Source organism: Pseudophryne corroboree, chromosome 9 (genome assembly GCF_028390025.1).
Source record: "Pseudophryne corroboree isolate aPseCor3 chromosome 9, aPseCor3.hap2, whole genome shotgun sequence".
NCBI classification, from domain to species: domain Eukaryota; kingdom Metazoa; phylum Chordata; class Amphibia; order Anura; family Myobatrachidae; genus Pseudophryne; species Pseudophryne corroboree.
Genome location: NC_086452.1, coordinates 158,820,610 through 158,840,117, shown reverse-complemented (window position 1 = coordinate 158,840,117; position 19,508 = coordinate 158,820,610). Strand labels below are relative to the sequence as shown.

At 48.6% G+C, this 19,508-nt stretch overlaps 1 protein-coding gene across 5 annotated transcripts in view; it reads left to right on the top strand.

Moving 5' to 3' along the window:
• BTBD8 (BTB domain containing 8) overlaps nucleotides 1-19,508 on the top strand; it is a 329,622-nt gene that overhangs the window by 268,599 nt on the left and 41,515 nt on the right. The window lies entirely within an intron of this gene.

Below are 19,508 nucleotides of genomic sequence, written 5' to 3'. Positions count from 1 at the left end.
TACCACCGTCCCTTTGTCTGTGTTGTGCTTTATTTTCCATTTGTTATTTCATTGAGAACTTCGGGTACATTGGTCTACATTGTAATGTTAGGTTTGTCTATGTCTTGAGAGATGTTTTTTTTACTGTATGCAGTGATCGCGCTGAGTCGAAAAAAAAGTGGGTCCCAGGAACCCCTCACTTTTAAAAATTGGGGTCCTACCTGTCCTATTCTGGGTCCCATTGGAATGAAGGTTATTATTAATCTTATTAATGATTCAAATATGAAACCCCACAACTTGATTTGGACACTACAAAAGTGTTGCAATGGGGAGAAGGGGGTGACAGTGCTGTTGGGCTGTGTAGCATACAGAACACTGCTCCAGAGCTGTACCTAGACATTTTGGTGCCCTTTGGCAGAAAGAAAATTGGTGGTCCCCCTCCCATATTGTAAACTATGGACAGTGCGCGCCGAAGGCGCGTATAAAAAATGGAGGGGTCTGGCTTTGTGGGGAAGGGGCTTGGCCACATTATAGTACCAATTCACATTACACCACAGAGTAGCGCCGCTTATACACATTGCACCAGGTAGAACCACCTATACACACTGCGCCAGGTAGAGCACGTTATACACATTGCACCAGGTAGAGCACATTTATACACATTGCACCAGGTAGAGCACGTTATACACTTTGCGCCAGGTAGAGCACGTTACACATTACACCAGGAACAGCACGTTACACAGATTGCGCCAGTTAGGACACGTTAAACACATTGCGCCGGGTAGAGCACGTTATACACATTGCGCCAGGCAGAGCACGTTATACACATTGCACAAGGTAGAGCACGCTACACACATTTCGCTAGGTAGAGGACGCTACGCACATTCCACCAGGTACAGCACGTTACACAGATTGCGCCAGTTAGAACACGTTATACAGATTGCGCCAGTTAGAACACGTTATACACATTGTGCCAGGCAGAGCATGTTATACACATTGCGCCAGGCAGAGCACGTTATACACATTGCGCCAGGCAGAGCACGTTATACACTTTGCGCCAGGTAGAGCACGTTACACACTATGCGCCAGGTAGAGCACGTTACACACATTACGCCAGGCAGAGCACGTCATACACATTGCGCCAGGCAGAGCACGTCATACACATTGCGCCAGGCAGAGCACGTTATACACATTGCGCCAGGCAGAGCACGTTATACACATTGCGCCATGCAGAGCACGTTATACACATTGCGCCAGGCAGAGCACGTTATACACTTTGTGCCAGGCAGAGCACATTATACACTTTGCGCCAGGTAGAGCACGTTATACACTTTGCGCCAGGCAGAGTACGTTATACACTTTGCGCCAGGCAGAGCACGTTACACACTATGCGCCAGGCAGAGCACGTTACACACTATGCGCCAGGCAGAGCACGTTGCACACATTGCGCCAGGCAGAGCACGTTGCACACATTGCGCCAGGCAGAGCACGTTGCACACATTGCGCCAGGCAGAGCACGTTGCACACATTGCGCCAGGCAGAGCACGTTGCACACATTGCGCCAGGCAGAGCACGTTGCACACATTGCGCCAGGCAGAGCACGTTGCACACATTGCGCCAGGCAGAGCACGTTGCACACATTGCGCCAGGCAGAGCACGTTGCACACATTGCGCCAGGCAGAGCACGTTGCACACATTGCGCCAGGCAGAGCACGTTGCACACATTGCGCCAGGCAGAGCACGTTGCACACATTGCGCCAGGCAGAGCACGTTGCACACATTGCGCCAGGCAGAGCACGTTGCACACATTGCGCCAGGCAGAGCACGTTGCACACATTGCGCCAGGCAGAGCACGTCGCACACATTGCGCCAGGCAGAGCACGTCGCACACATTGCGCCAGGCAGAGCACGTCGCACACATTGCGCCAGGCAGAGCACGTCGCACACATTGCGCCAGGCAGAGCACGTCGCACACATTGCGCCAGGCAGAGCACGTCGCACACATTGCGCCAGGCAGAGCACGTCGCACACATTGCGCCAGGCAGAGCACGTCGCACACATTGCGCCAGGCAGAGCACGTCGCACACATTGCGCCAGGCAGAGCACGTCGCACACATTGCGCCAGGTAGAGCACGTCGCACACTTTGCGCCAGGCAGAGCACGTTATACACTTTGCGCCAGGCAGAGCACGTTATACACTTTGCGCCAGGCAGAGCACGTTATACACTTTGCGCCAGGCAGAGCACGTTATACACTTTGCGCCAGGCAGAGCACGTTACACACTATGCGCCAGGCAGAGCACGTTACACACTATGCGCCAGGCAGAGCACGTTACACACTATGCGCCAGGCAGAGCACGTTACACACTGTGCGCCAGGCAGAGCACGTTGCACACTGTGCGCCAGGCAGAGCACGTTGCACACTGTGCGCCAGGCAGAGCACGTTGCACACTGTGCGCCAGGCAGAGCACGTTGCACACTGTGCGCCAGGCAGAGCACGTTGCACACTATGCGCCAGGTAGAGCACGTTGCACACATTGCGCCAGGTAGAGCACGTTGCACACATTGCGCCAGGTAGAGCACGTCGCACACATTGCGCCAGGTAGAGCACGTCGCACACATTGCGCCAGGTAGAGCACGTCGCACACATTGCGCCAGGTAGAGCACGTCGCACACATTGCGCCAGGTAGAGCACGTCGCACACATTGCGCCAGGTAGAGCACGTCGCACACATTGCGCCAGGTAGAGCACGTCGCACACATTGCGCCAGGTAGAGCACGTCGCACACATTGCGCCAGGTAGAGCACGTCGCACACATTGCGCCAGGTAGAGCACGTCATACACTTTGCGCCAGGTAGAGCACGTTACACACTATGCGCCAGGTAGAGCACGTTACACACATTACGCCAGGCAGAGCACGTCATACACATTGCGCCAGGCAGAGCACTTCATACACATTGCGCCAGGCAGAGCACGTTATACACATTGCGCCAGGCAGAGCACGTTATACACATTGCGCCATGCAGAGCACGTTATACACATTGCGCCAGGCAGAGCACGTTATACACATTGCGCCAGGCAGAGCACGTTATACACATTGCGCCAGGCAGAGCACGTTACACACTATGCGCCAGGCAGAGCACGTTGCACACTATGCGCCAGGCAGAGCACGTTGCACACATTGCGCCAGGCAGAGCACGTTGCACACATTGCGCCAGGCAGAGCACGTCGCACACATTGCGCCAGGCAGAGCACGTCGCACACATTGCGCCAGGCAGAGCACGTCGCACACATTGCGCCAGGCAGAGCACGTTGCACACATTGCGCCAGGCAGAGCACGTTGCACACATTGCGCCAGGCAGAGCACGTTGCACACATTGCGCCAGGCAGAGCACGTTGCACACATTGCGCCAGGCAGAGCACGTTGCACACATTGCGCCAGGCAAAGTACGTTGCACACATTGCGCCAGGCAGAGCACGTTGCACACATTGCGCCAGGCAGAGCACGTTGCACACATTGCGCCAGGCAGAGCACGTTGCACACATTGCGCCAGGCAGAGCACGTTGCACACATTGCGCCAGGCAGAGCACGTTGCACACATTGCGCCAGGCAGAGCACGTTGCACACATTGCGCCAGGTAGAGCACGTCGCACACATTGCGCCAGGTAGAGCACGTCGCACACATTGCGCCAGGTAGAGCACGTTATACACTTTGCGCCAGGCAGAGCACGTTATACACTTTGCGCCAGGCAGAGCACGTTATACACTTTGCGCCAGGCAGAGCACGTTATACACTTTGCGCCAGGCAGAGCACGTTACACACTTTGCGCCAGGCAGAGCACGTTACACACTATGCGCCAGGCAGAGCACGTTACACACTATGCGCCAGGCAGAGCACGTTACACACTATGCGCCAGGCAGAGCACGTTACACACTATGCGCCAGGCAGAGCACGTTACACACTATGCGCCAGGCAGAGCACGTTGCACACTATGCGCCAGGCAGAGCACGTTGCACACTATGCGCCAGGTAGAGCACGTTGCACACATTGCGCCAGGTAGAGCACGTTGCACACATTGCGCCAGGTAGAGCACGTTGCACACATTGCGCCAGGTAGAGCACGTTGCACACATTGCGCCAGGTAGAGCACGTTGCACACATTGCGCCAGGTAGAGCACGTTGCACACATTGCGCCAGGTAGAGCACGTTGCACACATTGCGCCAGGTAGAGCACGTCGCACACATTGCGCCAGGTAGAGCACGTCGCACACATTGCGCCAGGCAGAGCACGTCGCACACATTGCGCCAGGCAGAGCACGTCGCACACATTGCGCCAGGCAGAGCACGTCGCACACATTGCGCCAGGCAGAGCACGTCGCACACATTGCGCCAGGCAGAGCACGTCGCACACATTGCGCCAGGCAGAGCACGTCGCACACATTGCGCCAGGTAGAAGCACCTATACACACTGAGCCAGGCAGAGCACGTTCTACACTTTGCGTCAGTTAGAGCACGTTGCACACATTGCGCCAGGTAGAGCACGTTGCACACATTGCGCCAGGTAGAGCACGTTGCACACATTGCGCCAGGTAGAGCACGTTGCACACATTGCGCCAGGTAGAGCACGTTGCACACATTGCGCCAGGTAGAGCACGTTGCACACATTGCGCCAGGTAGAGCACGTCGCACACATTGCGCCAGGTAGAGCACGTCGCACACATTGCGCCAGGTAGAGCACGTCGCACACATTGCGCCAGGCAGAGCACGTCGCACACATTGCGCCAGGCAGAGCACGTCGCACACATTGCGCCAGGCAGAGCACGTCGCACACATTGCGCCAGGCAGAGCACGTCGCACACATTGCGCCAGGCAGAGCACGTCGCACACATTGCGCCAGGCAGAGCACGTCGCACACATTGCGCCAGGCAGAGCACGTCGCACACATTGCGCCAGGCAGAGCACCTTATACACATTGCGCCAGGCAGAGCACCTTATACACTTTGCGCCAGGTAGAAGCACCTATACACACTGAGCCAGGCAGAGCACGTTCTACACTTTGCGTCAGTTAGAGAGCGTTATATACATTACGCCAGGTAGAGCACGTTATACACATTGCGCCAGGTAGAGCACGTTATACACACTGAGCCAGGTAGAGCAGTATATAATGGCCACTGTGGGTGTGCATGTGATGGTCACTGTGTGGGTATGTGTGGGGGGTGTATGTTGCCCACTGTGGGAGTATTTGGTGTGTTTATAATGGACACTGAGGAGGTATGGGCAGAGGGTATGATGGGCACTGCCCCATCACCCATATTTGCATCATTAGCTGCCAACACTTTCCTCCCTCCCACACACATACTTATAATCTGTTAGTTGATTATAAGTATCATTTACTTAATCCCCCAGGGAGTGCAGCCGTATGCAGCCAGAGAGACACAGCCTTCTTCAATGATCGCGCCGCGCTGGCTAGCGAGCAGCCACTGTGTGTCATAACACAGCCCGCCCCGGCGGCTGCTCACAGCTGCTTCTTACTGTAGTTTGGAGCAGCACGGCGAGCACGCTAGCGGACAGGGAGGAGGGACGTCACGTCTCAGCCGCACTTGAATGGGGAGACATTGCCGGCAGCGCTATTGGACGGGGAGAAGCTGCGGGCAGCGCTATTGGACGGGGAGAAGCTGCGGGTAGCGCTATTGGACGGGGAGAAGCTGCGGGCAGCGCTATTGGACGGGGAGAAGCTGCGGGCGGCGATTTGATGGTGAGAGAGACACTGAAGAACGGTATTGGCAGAGATGCACTGGTTATCAGACACAGCGCATCCCGCGGGACCTGCTCATTTTAAAAAAAGAGTCCCCCACTTCTTGTAGCGTTTGTAAAAACGCGCTATAGCGCGTATTTTGCGATCACTGGTATGGGACATGTCTCTATGTAAAAGAATATATAAAGAAAAAGTAATGGCTCTTTCCTTGTTGCATAGAAAATTGATTGTTATATTCTAGTTTGTATTAGTATTCACTGATGAAATGAAGCTTATGTTTAGCTCTACGTATCAAGCTTGGGAATTATTGTAGCAACAGCAAAGTAGCTGACTAGGCATAAAACCTATATTGCTTACAGTGTATCATGATGTAAATGTAAATACTTGCACTGTGTTTTATAGCATTGATATGGTTCATTGCACCTTGGTCGGCGGCAGGTATCTAAACTAAAAAAGACCATTTGTTTGAATCCTTGACATCTACTTATGAAGTTTAGTTATCCGGAGCGGTTTACTTGGTGCATTTAAATCCTCGTCACTCAGCAGAATTTGTATTATTTTCAAGTTAGGTGTCTATATTATGAGTTGTTAATTTGTATTCACTGATTTGTACATTTTAAGCTACAGGTCTTGTCATATACAGTAGCTGCTGTTTGCTGCTACCTGCTGTAAACAAAGGGTCAGACATTTCTATAAATTTCTATAAATGACACCAGGAAACTTATGTTTACTTTGCTGTATTTTAATTTACCTTAACATTAACTTATAGCCCAAGAGTTGCTTCTTTAAACTGCTGTTGTAATTACATTTTAAATTTAAATCTGATTAGTTAACATATTGCGTATGGGGGACGTCATTATTGTTGGGGACTTTAATTACCCAGACATAAACTGGAACACAGAAACCGTAAATACAACTAGGGTTAATAGGTTCTTAAACATGCTAAAAGATCACTACTTGTCCCAGGTAATTGAGGAACCAACTAGGCATAGGGCTATACTGTACCTAGTACTAACTAATAATGACAAAATAATATCAAATACTAAAGTAGGGGAGACCCTAAAAAATAGCGATCACAATATGATCACATTCAGCATCAGCTTCCAAAAACAACAATATAAGGGTCTAACTAAGACTTTTAACTTTAAGAAAGCTAATTTTATATTGCTGAAACAAGCAATGAGGGACATCAATTGGGAAATTGTATTTCATGGTAAGAATACTGCTGAAATGTGGGATGTTTTTACAACTGCGCTCAATAAGTACACTCATTTGTATATTCCCAAAGTCAACAAAAACAGGAGTAGTAAATTCAAACCGATGTGGCTTAATAAGAGGGTCAAGGAACAAATGGATAAAAAAGGTGTGCTTTCAAAGCATTTAAATCTGACGGAACGGTGGAAGCATTCCATTTCTACAAGGAATGTAACAAAAAATGCAAAAAGAAATCAGCAGCTAAAATAGAAAACGAAAAACAAATCGCAAAGGAGAGTATAACAAACCCCAAATAAGTATATAAACTGTATAAGGTTAAAAAGGAGAATATTGGGCCTTTAAAGGGCGAGTTGGATGTCTTGATTAATGATAGGGAAAAATTGGATTTATTTAATAAATTCTTTGTATCAGTATTCACGAATGAGGACAGGTTGACGAGAGTAGAGCATAACATAAGCTACAATAACGACCCGTTGCTAGGTACTTGGTTAAATGAGGAAGTAGTACGGGAGAGACGAAGTAAAATTAAGATACATAAATCTCCTGGGTCGGATGGACTCCACCCCAAGGTTCTAATGGAACTTATTGTAGAGATATCGAGACCCCTATATTTGATTTTCAGAGAGTCAATTAGATCAGGAATGATACCAAAGGACTGGCGTATAGCAGAGGTAGTCCCAATAGTTAAAAAGGGTATTAACTCACCCCGGTAATTATAGACCAGTAAGTTTGACATCTATAGTGGGGAAATTACTAGAAGGTATATTAAGGGACAGCATACTTGAGTACTTTGATACCTCCAAGGTTATTACTAGGAATCAGCATGGTTTTGTGAGGGACAGGTCATGTCAAACTAACTTAATAAGCTTCTACGAGAAAGTGAGCGATAATATAGATCAGGGTCAAGCAGTGGATGTGATCTTTTTGGACTTCGCTAAGGCCTTTGACAAAGTTCCACATAAGAGACTAATTCTCAAATTAACGGAGCTTAGGGTAGGAGACACTATTTGTACTTGTGTGAATAATTGGTTGATAAATAGGGAACAGCGAGGGGGGGATTAATGGGATGTACTCTGAATGGGCTTCAGTGCTAAGTGGAATACCGCAGGGTTCAGTACTCGGACCATTGTTGTTAAACATATTCATTAATGACCTAGGAGAGGGACTGGAAAGCAGTGTGTCCATTTTCGAGATACTAAGCTATGTAGAGTAATTAATTCATACAAGGATCTTGATTCTCTACAAAATGACTTATCTAGACTTGAGGTCTGGGCAGATAAATGGAGAATCAGGTTCAATACAGACAAATGTAAAGTTATGCACTTTGGGGCTAAGAAAACAATCAGGCAGCCTGTAAACTAAATGGGGAAAATGTAGGGATAGCAGTAGTTGAAAAAGATATGGGAGTGCTCGTCGACAATAAACTTAGTAGCAGTACGCAATGTAAAAATACAGCAACAAAAGCAAATTAGGTGTTAGCATGCATTAAACGGGCAATGGAGACGAGGGATGAGAGTGTAATCCTGCCACTGTATAAATCATTGGTGTGGACACATCTGAAATATTGTGTACAGTTCTGGGCACCTCACTATAAAAAAAATATATCTTGGAACTCGAAAAGGTTCAGAGGTGAGCCACTAAACTGGTTAAGTGGTTAGAGGCACTGGATTATGAGGAAAGACTTCAAAGGATAGATTTGTTTACACTGGAAAAGAGGCGACTGCGAGGAGACATTATTAATATTTTTAAATACATTAAGCGACAATACAAAGATTTATCAAACGATTTATTTATCAAAAAAACACTACATAGGACACGAGGACATCCCCTGAGGTTAGATGAAAAAAAATTCCATACACAACGGAGAAAAGGGTTCTTCACAGTAAGAACAGTAAGGATTTGGAATTCTCTGCCAGAGAAGGTGGTAATGGTGGACTCAATCAGTAAGTTTAAAAGTGGATTAGATAAATTCCTAGCGGAAAAAAATATCCAAGGATATAGCATTTAATTAATATAAGAAAAATTATAATACAGGTTGAACTCTATGGACATTTTGTCTTTTTTTCAACCTCAACAACTATGTAACTAGAAGTACTTGTGAACTAAGCAGAGTAGAAAGTGTCAATATGTTGAATGTGTCAAAAATCAAGAATGCAGTTTATGAATATTCTAAGGTCCTGACAGGGGTGAGTTGGGGCTTTTCTTCCTTCTCCCATACCCCCTTATCCTCTCTTCCCACAGCCTAACCCTAACCTGCCCCTATGGTGCCTAACCCTAATCTCCGTGTGGTGGTGCCTAAACCTTACCTCCCCGCAGCCTAAACCTAACCCAGGTGCTATACTAGGTTGGGATGCCGACTGGCCAAGATTCCAATGTCTGTCTCCCGACCATTTCTGGATTCCAGCGCCAGCATTGTGATGGGTATCAGGATTCCGGCGTCTGTATTTCAACAGCTGGGATCCCGACTGCCGGCAAATTAACCGCATCCCGAATAGAGTACCTTAAGCATCATCATTCAGTGATGCCATTGGTTACTATAACTATAAAGCTGCATTCTCTGGCATATTTTCCCTGTACAGAATTGATGACTCGACAGATGCACAGTGCACAAATGTTGTAATTCACAGCTATCCGATTGTGATTATTGTTTTAGTGTAATTTAGAAAACGGAAGCACTTGTCCGTCTATTTTCTGTGGACTTTGTGTACAAAATACACGGGGGGACACTTATGAAAACTGTAATTATTTAAAGCAGGGTAACACCATAACAGCCAGATTCCAACTGACCATTAGGTTGTTACCTGTAGAACAGTTTTAGTAAATATCCTTCATCACTAGTAAATAGGCCTAAAAAAAAACATTTTCACTTTATAATAAATATGACACGCCCACAGTCCTAGCCACCAGCACATTCCCAAGCTAGGGTAAATGTGATTTGCTGCTGTGGTTTGGAAATAACTTTATTTCTCTTACGTCCTAGAGGATGCTGGGGTCCACATTAGTACCATGGAGTATAGACGGGTCCACTAGGAGCCACTGGCACTTTAAGAGTGTGGGCTGGCTCCTCCCTCTATGCCCCTCCTACCAGACTCTGCTTAGAAAATGTGCCCGGAGGAGCCGGTCACAGCTAGGGGAGCTCCTAGAGCTTCTTTAGTTTTATTTATTTCTAAGAGTTAGTTTAGGCACAGGGAGGCTGCTGGCAACAGCCTCCCTGCTTCGTGGGACTAAGGGGGGGGAGTAGTGTCCACCCTGAGGGGTCTGATCCACTATCTCCACTGACAGGACACTGCGCTCCTGAGGGTGCTGATCGTTAGCCGCTCCAGGCGACCGCTCACTCCCGCAGCATGCCGCCACCCCCTTACAGAGCCAGAAGACTTCAGTGGCGAGTGAGTCACCAGCCCCCCTTGCAAGCGGGGGGCCGGTGTGAAGATGGCGGCAGCAGGGTAGAGAGCGCAGTACTAACTGCACTCTGGGGCTCAGCGGTACATAGTGCGGCGTTGTGAGGGGCGCCCTGAACCAGCGCCTATACCCTACACTGGCCAGCAAGCCTGTCAGGGTCCCTGGATCACTGCCAGCAGACATCCTCAGGCCAGTATAATAAAATGAAGAGCGGGAAGCAGCGCCATGTTCGGGGGGTGGAGGTTCTCTTCAGAGCCGACCCAGCAGCGTTCAGTGCCATTTTCAGTGTACACAGTATTGTAATGCTTTGTCTCAGATCCCTATTGTTGAGCCTGAGTGGTTAACTTCTATCAAAGGAATGATCTCTCAGATCTCTACTAGGGTAGCTAATACTGAGTCTGAAACTCAGGTGTTGAAGAAGTTTATGGCAGTGTGGTCAGGCTCTGTTCCTATTCCTGCAAAATCCCCTAGCATGTTCCCACAGAAACGTGCACTTGCCCAAATTATGCAAGATGACACGGATACCGATTCTGATACTGCAGACGGTGATGGGGATGTGCTGAGGGGTGCGGCATCCCTTGCTAAGGGCGTGCAGCTTATGATTGAGGCCATTAGAGATGTGTTAAACATTGACACACCACCTGAGCAGGTTGAGGAGGCTTACTTCACTGACAATAAAAAAGCCTTGCTAACCTTCCCTGCGTCTAAAAAATTAAACACTATATTTGAAAAATCCTGGGAAAACCCGGAGAAAAAAAAATCCAGATCCCAAAAAGGGTTCTGGTTGCTTTTCTCTTCCCTGAGGAGGATAGGAAAAAATGGGAAAACCCACCCATTGTTGACGCATCTGTCTCCAGACTGTCTAAAAAGGTGGTTTTACCTGTCCCTGGATCTAACGCGTTAAAAGAACCGGCTGAAAGATTGACACTACGCTCAAATCTATTTACACTGCTTCAGGAGTGGCGTTAAGGCCCACTATTGCCTGTTCATGGATTTCTAAAGCCATAGTAAAGTGGTCAGGCACATTACTAAAGGATTTGGATACAATGGATAGATGTCACATTGAATTGTTTTTATGTAACATACAGGATTCTGCGGGGTTCATGGTGGAATCCATGAAGGACCTGGGTACGCTGACTGCACGGATAACTTCCATGTCAGTCTCGGCCCGCAGGGAACTCTGGCTACGCCAATGGTCTGCAGACGTGGAATCCAGGAGAAGTGTGGAGAACCTACCCTACACAGGTCAGGCTCTATTTGGGGAAGCGTTGGATGCGTGGATTTCCACGGCAACCGCAGGTAAGTCTGCTTTCCTTCCTTCTGCTACACCTTCTATGAAGAAACCATTTTCTTCAGCTGTGCCGCAGTCCTTTTGGACCATTAAGGCAAAAAAGTCCAAGCCTCCTACCACTTTCTTTAGAGGTGGTCGTGCAAAATCCAAAAAGCCTGCACCCGCAGGACTAGAGACCTGCTTCTGGTTCCTCAAAATCCTCAGCATGACGGTGGACCGCAAAGGCTGGAGGACGGGCTGGTAGGTGCGAGACTCGGACGATTCAGACACGTCTGGGTGTCCGGCCTGGATCCCTGGGTCCAGGATATTGTGTCCCAGGGGGTGCAGACTGGAGTTTCAAGAACTCCCACCTCACCGATTCTTCAAATCAGGCTTGCCAGCTTTGCTGACAGACAGGGCTATCCTTCAGGAAGCCATCCTAAATTTGGAAAAGTCACAGGTCATTGTCCCAGTTCCACCTCATATGCAAAACGAGGGTTATTCAAACCTTTTCGTGGTACCGAAACTGGATGGTTCAGTCAAACAAATTTTGAACTTGAAATCATTGAACCTGTACTTGAAGGTGTTCAAATTCAAAATGGAGTCTCTCAGAGCAGTGATTTCAGGTCTGGAGGAGGGAGAGTTCCTGGTATCCCTGGATATCAAGGATGCGTACCTCCACATTCCGATTTGCACTGTTAGACAGTCTATCAATTTCAGGCACTGCCATTCGGCCTCTCCACAGCACAGAGGGTGGTCACCAAGGTGATGGCAGAGATGATGGTTCTCCGCAGCAGACGGGGGGTGAACATAATCCCATATCTGGACGATCTGCTGGTAAAGGCATCGTCCAGAGAGATGTTGTTGCAGTCCATTGTTATCATGACTCATCTGCTCAGGGAACACGGTTGGATCCTGAACCTTCCAAAATCACATTTGGAGCCGACAAGGAGGTTGTCCTTTCTGGGAATGATCCTCGACACGGAAGTGCAGAGGGTGTTTCTGCCAGAGGAGAAAGCGTTGGTGATTCAAATAATGGTCCAGGACGTCCTGAAGCTAGCCCAGGTATCGGTTCATCAGTGCATTCGCCTTCTGGGGAAGATGGTGACCTCTTACTAGGCTCTACAGTATGGAAGGTTTCATGCTGGGTCTTTCCAACTGGATCTCCTGGACAAGTGGTCAGGATCTCAACTGCACATGCACCAGAGAATATGTCTGTCGCCGAAAAGCCAGGATTTCACTCCTCTGGTGGCAACTACTACCTCACCTTCTGGAGGGCCACAGGTTCGGGATTCAGGACTGGATCCTTCTAACCACGGATGCAAGTCTCCGGGGCTGGGGTGCAGTCACTCAGGGGGAAACCTTCCAAGGAAGGTGGTCAAGCCTGGAATCCAGCCTTCCAATCAACATTCTGGAACTAAGAGCCGTCTACAACGGTCTTCTCCAAGCGGCCCATATTCTGCGAGATCGAGCAATTCAAGTGCAGTTGGACAATGTAACGACGGTGGCCTACATAAACCGACAGGGCGGAACGAAGAGCAGAGCTGCAATGTCAGAGGTAACAAGAATCATCCTCTGGGCAGAAAAACACGCGTTGGCGCTGTCAGCAATCTTCATTCCGGGAGTAGACAACTGGAAAGTGGACTTCCTCAGCAGACACGATCTCCATCCAGGAGAGTGGGGACTCCATCCGGAGGTGTTCACGGAGGTAACAGATCCTTGCGGGGTACCTCAAATAGACATGATGGCCTCTCATCTCATCAAGAAGCTTCGGAGGTATTGTTCCAGGTCAAGGGACCCGCAAGCCGTGGCGGTGAACGCGTTAGTGACTCCGTGGGTGTTCCAGTCGGTGTACGTGTTTCCTCCACTTCCACTCATTCCAAGAGTTCTAAAACTCATAAGGAGAACAAGAGTTCAGGTAATCCTCATTGCTCCAGACTGGCCAAGAAGGGCTTGGTACACGGATCTTCTAGATTTACTGCTGGAAGAGCCGAGGCCGTTCGCTTATCAAGACTTACCGTGGCTACGTTTGACGGCATGGAGGTTGAACGCCAAATATTAGCTCAGAAGGGCATTCCGAACAAGGTTATTCCTACCCTGATACAGGCTAGGAAAGGAGTAACGTCTAAACATTACCATCGTATTTGGAAAAAATATGTATCTTGGTGGGAGTACAAGAAGTTTCCTACGATGGAATTTCAACTGGGACGGTTTCTCCTCTTCCTGCAAGCAGGTGTGGATATGGGCCTGAGGTTGGGAACCGTAAAGGTCCAGATTTCAGCCCTATCCATTTTCTTCCAGAAACTATTGGCTTCCCTCCCTGAGGTTCAGACTTTCTTGAAAGGGTTTCTACACATCCAGCCTCCCTTTGTGCCACCAACGACGCCCTAGGATCTTAACGTGGTGTTACAGTTCCTCCAATCGGATTGGTTCGAACCTCTACCGGAGGTTGAGGTCAAGTTTCTCACGTGGAAGGCTGTCACTTTGTTGGCCTTAGCTTTTGCTAGACGTGTGTTGGAGTTGGGGGCTTTGTCTTGTAAGAGCCCCTACTTGATCTTCCATGAAGATAGAGCTGAGCTCCGGACACGTCAGCAGTTCCTTCCGAAGTTTGTGTCGGCATTTCATATCAACCAACCTATTGTGCCAGTGGCTACTGACTCCTCAATTTCATCAAAGTCCTTGGATGTTGTAAGGGCTCTGAAAATATATGTGAAGAGGACTGCTCATCACAGAAAATCGGACTCTGTTTGTCTTGTATGATCCCAAGAAACTTGGGTGTCCTGTTTCTAAGCAGACGATCTCTCGCTGGATCAGGTTCACTATCCAGCATGCGTATTCTACGGCAGGATTGCCGTGTCCCAAGTCTGTCAAGGCCCACTCTACTCGTAAGGTGGGTTCTTCCTGGGCTGCTGCCCGGAGTGTCTCGGCTTTACAGCGTTTGCAAAGTTCTACAAGTTCGATACTTTGTCCTCTGAGGACCTGAAGCTTGGTCAATCCGTTCTGCAGGAGCCTCCGCACTCTCCCTCCCATTCTGGGAGCTTTGGTACATCCCAATGTTACTAATGTGGAGCCCAGCATCCTCTAGGACGTAAGAGAAAATAGGATTTTAATTACCTACCGGTAAATCCTTTTCTTGTAGTCCGTAGAGGATGCTGGGCGCCCGCCCAGCGCTTCGTGATCCTGCAGTTGTTACTTGGTTCAGTACTGCTTAGTTCTTGGTTAAGTACTGTATTGTTACTTGATTAAGTAATATTGTTCAGCAGTTGCTGATGTTTCAAGCTAGTGGTTTGCCTTGTGTGAGCTGAATCTCGCCACTATCTGTTTTAAATCCTTCTCTCGAAGTTGTCCGTCTCCTCGGGCACAGTTTCTAGACTGAGTCTGGTAGGAGGGGCATAGAGGGAGGAGCCAGCCCACACACTCAAACTCTTAAAGTGCCAGTGGCTCCTAGTGGACCCGTCTGTACCCCATGGTACTAATGTGGACCCCAGCATCCTCTACGGACTACAAGAAAAGGATTTACCGGTAGGTAATTAAAATCCTATTTTGGATCATTTTTAAATTCTGATTTCATTTAGCAGTGATGTTTTAATACACAAACAATGTTTTATGTGCCATAGAGAGAAACTCCTTATCCTATAAACAATGTTGGTATATTTATAAAGCAAACATTTAACTAGTGTGCTAAAAATAAGAGCCTTTTTAAGATATCCCTTAATTATTATCCCACAACTGCAGCTTTTGATGACTGTCTGCTACATGCCTCTCTGCATGGAATTCCACTTGTTATAAGGGCTGTGCACTACTCCACTTAAATTACAGTAATGATGGTGTTTATTGCTTGAAGTTTACAGAGAGTGCATTGTAAACGTTGTTTCGCAGCAATATAGAAACCCCATTAGAAGGAATACTGTAGGTTGTGTATGTACCATTAGGGAGCAGCCAGAAAAGAACAAGAAAGCAACAAAATCACTCTTTCTATACATCGGTAATGGTGGTGATGCAGAGTTCTGCGGAAGTACTTTGCATGTCTTGCACTACTCATACTCCTGGCCAGGGTGTACACGGGTATAGATGATGCGGAGTTGTACACAACTCAGTCCCATCTCCACCTGTGGCTGAGGAGGTGTAAACAGGTGGTAACTGGATGCTCACTCATAGTGGTCAATCCAATTACGTGCAAGTAGTTCTCACGGCGAACTCACACTAAAAATTGCAATCCAATTCCAAATGAAATTCACGTTTATGTGCACCCCCTGAGAACAAAGTTAGGGAGAATATTTAAGGTAAAACTGTCGGGAACATAGTGTAAAACTTCTGGTGCACCCCTCCTAATGGGTTCGGTATGATATCCCGCAGCATGGGATGCCGATTGTCAGTATACCGACATCTGCATTCCGAGTGGTGGAATACTGGCAGGGGGGTGAGCACAATGAAGCCCCTTGCGGGCTCGGTAGTGATCTATGCTTGCCACAGGTTCTGTTCTCCCTCTATCGGTGTTGTGGACACCTATAGAGGGGGAATCGCCTACCTTGCCGATTATACCAGCGGCGGTATAGTAAAAACATGTCTATTTTCAGGTGAATTTCTCTGAAAAGCCTAATAAGGTAATAACTTATGTGGGACAGGTATGTGGAGGTGTTGTATTGGTGGGAGAGGGGTTTCTTAATTTGCAGATGAGAGGTAAGTGTTCCAACTTTTTACAAATTCGTATCAAAACCGACATTTTTCTGTACCCCAAAATGTCTGGAAAACTTTAATTTGCTGGAAACCGCTTGCCATAATTTTTCAACCATTAATGAAAAGTGCATTTAATCAGCCAGTTGACACCTCTTTAAACCCTCTAGTACTTTCTTTGTGGCCACTAATAGGGAATACATACTATTTACCGGCGGCCGGGATGCCGGCTTTCAAGATACAAACAGCGGCATCCTGGCCGCTAGTATGCCGGCAGTGGGGCGAGCGGTAGTAAGCCCCTTGCGAGCTCTCTGTGCGCTCCACGCTGCAGACACAGGTTATATTCTCCCTCTATGGGTGTCGTGGACACCCACAGAAGGAGAAAAGCCTGTGGTGCCGGTATTTCAGCGGCAGCATTTGACCACCTGTCGGGATTCCGGCGTTGGCATTGTGACCGCTAGGATCCCAACAGGTGGTCTCGTGATTGCCTCCCCAGCCGCCTCTGTATGACTCTGCTACCTCAGTTGTCATATTTTGGGGAGTCCAGGATGGTTTCCCCACATTTTCATGCACTTCTGTTTGTCACATATTGTAGAAAAGTCATACAACCTCAATGCGAATGGGCATTTCTAACTGGATCTCACTTTTCTTGGGTTCTTGCAATCGTGTTAGGAATGCAAGTTTAATTACACAAATTCACACCTAATTGGATTGACCCCAGAAGCTCAGTTAAGAAGTGAGAGTGTAAACAGAATTATGGACTATGCATAAATATGCCTATTTTCACCAGTGTCTCTTGCACCAAAGAACTAAATGGATCGGGGAAATTCAGGTACAGAGATGTGCACAACTCTCCATATGGGTGAATATATATATATATATATATATATATATATAATTTCTCTAACGTCCTAGTGGATGCTGGGGACTCCGTAAGGACCATGGGGAATAGACGGGCTCCGCAGGAGACAGGGCACTTTAAGAAAGAATTTGGATACTGGTGTGCTCTGGCTCCTCCCTCTGTCCCTCCTCCAGACCTCAGTTTGAATCTGTGCCCGGACGAGATGGGTGCTACTTAGTGAGCTCTCCTGAGCTTGCTATAAAAGAAAGTATTTTGTTAGGTTTTTTTTTTTTTTTCAGAGAGATCTGCTGGCAACAGACTCTCTGCTACGTGGGACTGAGGGGAGAGAAGCACCCCTACTCACTGAAGATAGGTCCTGCTTCTTAGGCTACTGGACACCATTAGCTCCAGAGGGATCGTACACAGGATCTCACCCTTTGTCGTCCGATCCCGGATCCGCGCCGCCGTCCCCCTCGCAGAGCCGGAAGACAGAAGCCGGTGAAAGAAGCAAGAAGACTTCGAAATCGGCGGCAGAAGACTCCAGTCTTCATACTGAGGTAGCGCACAGCAGAGGGTAGCCCTGCTGTCACAGGATACGGCCACCCTAAAAGATGCTGCGGATAGAAAACAGGAGGGTACCCTGAAGTCCATTTATACACATTCAGGTACCTTACTAAGGGCGGCGATTGCGTCGGCCTGGATGTGTAGTGCTGTAGCAGCATGGACAGATACCTTATCTGAGGAACTTGATACCTTGAACAAGGATACTATATTGCTGACCCTGGGGCATATAAAAGACGCTGTCCTGTATATGAGAGATGCTCAAAGAGACATTAGCATACTAGGCTCTAGAATAAATGCAATGTCGATTTCTGCCAGAAGGGTCCTGTGGACTCTGCAATGGACAGGCGATGCCGACTCAAAAAGGCACATGGAGGTTTTACCTTACAAGAGTGAGGAGTTGTTTGGGGAGGGTCTCTCGGACCTGGTCTCCACAGCTACGGCTGGAAAGTCAAATTTTTTGCCATATGTTCCCTCACAACCTAAGAAAGCACCGTATTACCAGATGCAGTCCTTTCGATCACAAAAAGGCAAGAAAGTCCGACGTGCGTCCTTTCTTGCCAGAGGCAGGGGTAGAGGAAAGAAGCTGCACAATACAGTTAGTTCCCAGGAACAGAAGTCCTCCCCGGCTTCCACTAAATCCACCGCATGACGCTGGGGCTCCACAGGCGGAGCTAGGCCCGGTGGGGGCGCATCTCCGAAATTTCAGCCACAAGTGGGTTCACTCCCAGGTGGATCCCTGGGCTATAGAGATTGTGTCTCAGGGATACAAGCTGGAATTCGAAGAGATGCCCCCTCACCGTTACCTCAAATCGTCCCTGCCAGCTTCCCCCTTAGAGAGGGAAATAGTGTTAACTGCAATTCACAAATTGTATCTTCAGCAGGTGGTGGTCAAGGTTCCCCTCCTTCAACAAGGAAGGGGTTACTATTTGACCATGTTTGTGGTACCGAAACCGGACGGTTCGGTCAGACCCATATTGAATTTAAAATCCTTAAACATATACCTGAAAAGGTTCAAGTTCAAGATGGAATCGCTCAGAGCGGTCATCGCAAGCCTGGAAGGGGGGATTTTATGGTGTCTCTGGACATAAAGGATGCTTACCTTCATGTCCCCATTTATCCACCTCATCAGGAGTACCTCAGATTTGTGGTACAGGATTGTCATTACCAATTCCAGACGTTGCCGTTTGGTCTCTCCACGGCACCGAGAATATTTACCAAGGTAATGGCGGAAATGATGGTGCTCCAAGTGTGGGATAATTGTGACAGGGAGTCACAATTATCCCATACTTGGACGATCTCCTCATAAAGGCGAGGTCCAGAGAGCAGTTGCTGATCAGCGTAGCACGCTCTAGGGAAGTGTTACAACAGCACGGCTGGATTCTAAATATTCCAAAGTCGCAGTTGATTCCTACGACTCGTCTGCCCTTCCTGGGCATGATTCTGGACACAGGCCAGAAGAGGGTTTATCTCCCGATGAAGAAGGCTCAGGAGCTCATGACACTGGTCAGAGACCTATTAAAACCAAAACAGGTGTCGGTGCATCACTGCACGCGAGTCCTGGGAAAGATGGTGGCATCATACGAAGCCATTCCCTTCGGCAGGTTCCATGCGAGGACCTTTCAATGGGATCTGTTGGACCAGTGGTCCGGATCACATCTACAAATGCATCGGCTGATCACCCTATCCCCCAGGGCCAGGGTGTCTCTCCTGTGGTGGCTGCAGAGTGCTCACCTTCTTCTCGAGGGCCGCAGATTCGGCATTCAGGACTGGGTCCTGGTGACCATGGACGCAAGCCTCCGAGGGTGGGGAGC